Consider the following 5,759-nt stretch of genomic DNA (forward strand, 5'->3'; position numbering starts at 1 on the left):
ACACTACCCGTAAATTTTAACCAGTTATAACATTTTATTTACTTTATTCCTTAGATTACCAAATTAAAATTATTACAGTTTATACTACTCACCTATTGTTATAAGTCATCAAGTTATGATGGCTCACAAAAGTTAAATTCATAATAACTTTGTAAACAAAGGTGTAATTCCCACAAAACTCAGCAGAAAAAAGAAATTAAGGTGAAGTTACCTTTAAACGTAAAGTTGAAGTCACCTTTACCCGTAATTATAACATGAATAGTACCAACATGACTTAGAGAGTTGCATCTTCAACAAATTATAATAACACAACAAATAATTGGTATACAACTTTCCACAAAGAGACATGATCAACAAGTTCACGCCCCTTGGTCTCGAGTAAAAAGAGCAGAGCACTTACTGCTGATAAAATTAAAACCACTTCAAATAATATAATTGCAGCCATCTGGGGCAACCTCTAACCGACTGAGACCAAATTTAAATAACTTAAACTATAATGATAGAAAAATCTCAACAACAATCGCGAGAAACAAATCCTGTATCGGGATCACCATTCCTAGGAGTAATAGAAGCATCACACAAACTAGATGTCCCGTTGGGATCATCATTCCTAGTTGTAGTAGAGTAAATTAGCAACATCCCAAAGCTAGCCAAATAATTACAAATATCTTCCGATAAGTTTTTAACACAAAATGATCCTTAGCTTATCTGCTAAGGAAGCTGCCTTAGTACTGCACGATGGATTTGCAAAATGGTTGGTTCCAATCCAGCTTGGCTACCTTGATCCTTCCTTCGCCAAAATATGTGCCATTTTGTTTCCTGCCCTATGTTTGTACTGGATTATCCAACTGTGCAATAACAACCTGCAATCATATATGATATAACAATAAATAGGAGAAACGTTTTCTAATAGTGATAGAGCCTGAGTGGAGTCCGTTTCTATCTCCAATGGGAACAGCTTGTGGTGCAGTGCAAGCAACAAACCAAACTTGATAGCAAGTAGTTCTTCACGAGTGTGATTCAGAACATTCATACCATAAGAGAATCCCCCATCAGTGTTTAACTTAACAGAGATGGTATTAATATTCCTGGGATTCGTTGGCCTGATTGTCAAAAGGTTAAATTCATTTATGCGCATACAAACAAAGCTATGTGAAGGATCATTGGTAACATAATTATTGTGATTTCTTTTGGTCCAAAGGTTCCAAAGGCTAAATGCATAGAAATCCTCCCAGATGAAGATATTACAAAAAACGTTGTGGTTTTTACTTCTCACCACATCAAGCCAATGTTTAATTTACAAACAGCTCCTAGTCTCCTAAGAGACTTTACAAGCTAATTAACTACGTGCACAAAAATGCGGTTTCCTAATTCATAATTAATGCGATACTTTTTTTTTTTTTTTTTTGAAACCTTCAAAACATACATTTATGCCGTGCAGTTTCATAAGTTTTAGAATTCTTACATGTTTTCCCACTATTCTGCATGAATCATGACGTATATAAATTAAAATCACATGTTGGAACTATGTGTAGACAAGAAAAAAGTTGATTAAGATACGGAATAATAGAAAACTCTGTGTAGTCAAATTTTGGTATTTTATGCCAATTTGCTTTCAATACTAAGTAAATTTTAATCAAATAATGTCACATAAAATGATATGGAATACATATATCTTATAAAAAAAGGAAAAGAAGAGGGATCATAATATAATGAAAAATAAAAAAGGAGAATTCAAAGGAAGCAAACCTCGGATAGATGAACCTGACGGATGTATGAGGCCCAAAATGGGACGAACTCTTTGCGATCCTGCAAAACATCAGCGCCAGCCGGCAAAATAGTAAGATCTAAGTGTCCAAAATGATTGCGTGACGGATCAAACACACAAGAACCGGCCAAACGTCGTCCTCCTCCTCCTCCTCCTCATCTGGGAATCAACTCCTTTACGCCTCCATCCGGAACAATTGGCCACTTTATACCCGACGTCACACAAACTTTTTTTTCTGGCCTCTTCTCGGGTTTCCCTCCTCCTCCTCCCACACAAGGTTCTCTTTGCAACTTTTAAAAACCCTCAGGAACTTGATTTTGCTTCTTCACGTCTGAAAACGGTTCCCGTCCTGCTGTCTCTAAAGGTTCTCTTTGCCTCTTCTTCGAGGATGACGGTGTCAATTCAATCATTTCTCAGTTGATGATTGAAGCGATGGGTAACCCCTCCTTTTGTTTTTTTGTAGAATGGAACCGTCTAGCAAGAAAGGAAAAACATATGCTTACAAGGTTTTAAATAAAAAAGATATACTCCCTGTGTTTCAATTTATTTCGTTTACAGTCAAATAAGTTCACATCAACTAAAATCAAGGAAGTGGAGTATAATATAATGCTTTTAGCAATATTACCAAAATAACCTACATTAGCCATAAAACATTGTAGATCTTACGGTTACTAATCTATTGTTACAAAATTATAAACTCTTAGGCCTATTTGTTTTTTTTTTTTAAAGATTAAAACGTCTGAATTTAAATACACGTATGAATAACAAGATGTTAAGACATTTGAATTTGAATACACATCTGAATGTTAAGATGTGTATTAAGATATAAATACTAAATGATTAAGACTGTTTGATTTTTAACATCTGAATGTATAAAATTTACGTTTATTTGAAAATTAATAAACATAAAATTCAAATAAAATACTAATTAATCTAATATTCCATTAGCTTTTTAAAATATGATAGTTGTTGGTGGTGATGGCTAACGGTAGTGCTTGTGAATGCCGACTAAAAGCGGTGGTTGGTGGTAGATTTGGTTGATGGTGGTAGTTTAGGGTAGTAACTAGTGGTAGCTATTATGATTGAGAATGGTGCTGGTGGGTAGTGATAGTTAATAATGGCGGGTGGTGGTGGTGGTGGTTGTGATTAAGGAAGATGGTGGTGGGTGGTGGTAGTTTATAATGATGGGCAGTGCCAGCTATGGTTGTTGATGGTGATGGGGTGATTAGTTGTGTAGTTAAGGTGGATGAGTGTTGGTTGTCGTTGAGAATGATGGTGGTGGGAGTGGTGGAGATGGTGGGCGGTGGTAGTCGACAATGATGGCGGCTATGATTGAGGATGATGGTGGTGGTGGTTGAGTATGGTGGTGATGGGTGGCATGGTGGTAGTTGATAATGGTAGGCGATGGCAGCAGTTAATAATGAATATGGATGATAGCATCTTAATGAAATTAAGTTTCTGTTATAGATCTTAATGATACAAACCTATTTAGACCCATTAAGTGGTTGTGAAGTAAAAAGAACAAACACACTTAATAATTAAGATCTGCATAATTAAGATTCAGACTTTAAAAAAAAATTCACTTAATGTCTGAGATCTGAATGATTAAGATTCAGACTTTCATTAAGTGCAAACAAATGAGGCCTTAGTCTAATTAATGTTTGAACGTGATGCTATTAAGCTTATACCTAGTTGTCTCGTGTTGCATTCTCTTTATGTTGAAAGGGATGAGTATGAGAGTGTAACTAAATTTGTTATAAGTTCTCCCGGTTTCGAAAAAAGCTTAAAGTTACTATTCCCTCCGGTCCACAATACTTTTTTATTTTGGTCCAAAATAAATGTTCATTTATATAATCAAGAAAAAATTCAATTTATTTTTTCAAAATTATCCTTATGTACGTATCCCTAAAAAGTTTTTTACTCCTCATTACTCCTCACATTAACTATGCTATAACATTTAATTAAGGATAATTTAGTCATACTACCTATTTTTGTCTAGAATTTTGTATTTCCTTAATGGGTGTGCCCAAAGCAAATTGATTACTTGTTGTGGATCGGAGGGAGTATTTATGATGATGGATCCTTTGACAATAGAAGTGATAAGGAAAAAAGTGATATGTGTTCGGAGATAAATACACCTAAACTTGAGAATCTAAATTTGATGGATGATGTTTCTGAGACATATTCTACAGTGGATGTATCCTCCTTAGTTCGAGCAAATGTCAATCTTAAAATTCCAATGCGACTGTGAGATGAAAAGAAAGATCAGAGAGTCCACTCTTTTGCCAGATTGATGCAAATTTATATATTGCAGTTCCAAGTATCGCAGTACGCCACCAAAAAAAATTTTCTTTATTGCTTACTAAGCATTATTTTTCCTCCAATAATGGTTGTGCTTAACTCTGTCCATCAACGCTTAGGCAGGAAATGGAATTTGAATTCTGATGCTAACATTCTCTTTATCTAATTCCTATTTGTAGTCATGTTTTTAATGTTGTTATCCTCTGATTATTTGTTTTTAACTTGTTTGATTTTGTCATTTGTGCATAATGATCTATCTATTTCTGATGTGCTGCCATTATTCAATTTCTATTCCGTTAAATATAATCTTTTATAAGTTAAAATATATAGAGCATTAACATATAATTTCAATCAGTGGATTATTGCTCTGATACATGTTATGGAGTATTAAAACTTAAATACAAGAGAATAGGATTTAATTCAAGAGAATAGTAATACAACTATATTAGCGTATTCTCTAAGTACCACTTTTATTTTGGTAAGGGGTTGACTCGTTCTTGATGCAATTCTCATACACCTTTATCTTTAACAAATCAAAATAAGAGGTAATTATGCCATTTGTATAGAGAGATGTAGTACATTGTTGATTGGATGATGATATTATGTTGAATATGAGATTTGAAGGTTTCGTAAATAGAATTGCAATTTTCATCTTCTAATTGCTAAATGTGTGACTTGTTCCTCTACATCTAAAGATTATATGAAATACTTGTAGCACTAGTTTTACACAAAGTTGACGATATGTGCATACGGATGAGTGAGCATTATGAATTATTGACATTATTCAGCTAACTTATTGAATATTTTCGGAGGTGCGATTAAGATAGATAGGAGACAATAAAAAGTTGCGGTGGATTTGGATTACTACAATACTATCAAATACTCATTTGAGGTGCACTTAAGTCTTGAAGCTCAAAAAAGTTCAGGGAGGGCGTTTCGCCTCGCTTAAATTGTTATCCATGTATTCTATCTTGAATAGAGCAGTACTAAACAGTAAATATAATCGAATAAGAGATATATTAGATGTTAATGAAAACTCTATGAAGGAATTTGTTACTTTTTTCTTGTATTGTAAACATATTTGTATTCTTTTTTCATTGTGACTTTTTTTACTAAAGCTCATACTTTAGCTGTGTTTTACGTTTAAAGCCCCAATAGATCTGGATTGCTTCTTAAAGCTTTTCAGCTTTCACAAGAATGGATTAATATTGATATTATTGTATATGTTGAATATTGAAATTAGTTATCTAATTTTGAATTTGATCATACTAAATTCATGTATGTTTGTTTGTCATTTTTTTTGCTCTCATGATAACATCATTAATTGGAGCGAACCTTCTCATGTGCCTCGATGCGTCTATTTATGTCTCAAAGCCATTTCTATTGACGTATTTCGGGATCGTCAATATGAGCTTTCTGTGCTTTGCTACATTCTTGAGAAAGTTGAAGTTTTGCAAATTGTGAAATAGCATTTTTCTACTAATAAGACTCAGACAAAGTTCCAAGTGCTACAATAAATAGCTGGATTGCCAAGGAAGTCTCAGTCCCTACATATTTAGTTATGAGCTTATCTTAACTGTTCGATTATGTTCAATGAAAGAGCTAGTACTTTACAGCATCAGCAAAGTTAAAGAGACAACGGATGTGGTTAAAACAACAAAAAGCAGATTGACTGGAAAACAGTAATAAA

The 5,759-nt window shown here is 33.7% G+C and overlaps 1 long non-coding RNA gene across 1 annotated transcript; it reads right to left on the reverse strand.

Annotated features, from left to right (window-relative positions):
- Positions 1 to 476: 476 nt before the first annotated feature.
- LOC107760036 (uncharacterized) lies at positions 477 to 1,887 on the reverse strand. The gene is made up of 2 exons (XR_001642320.2): positions 1,750 to 1,887; positions 477 to 863 (listed from the first exon to the last, which is right to left on the reverse strand). It is a non-coding gene; the product is annotated as an uncharacterized LOC107760036 (long non-coding RNA).
- Positions 1,888 to 5,759: the final 3,872 nt, after the last annotated feature.

The sequence above is a fragment of the Nicotiana tabacum genome, chromosome 12, assembly GCF_000715075.1.
Source record: "Nicotiana tabacum cultivar K326 chromosome 12, ASM71507v2, whole genome shotgun sequence".
Lineage (NCBI taxonomy): Eukaryota > Viridiplantae > Streptophyta > Magnoliopsida > Solanales > Solanaceae > Nicotiana > Nicotiana tabacum.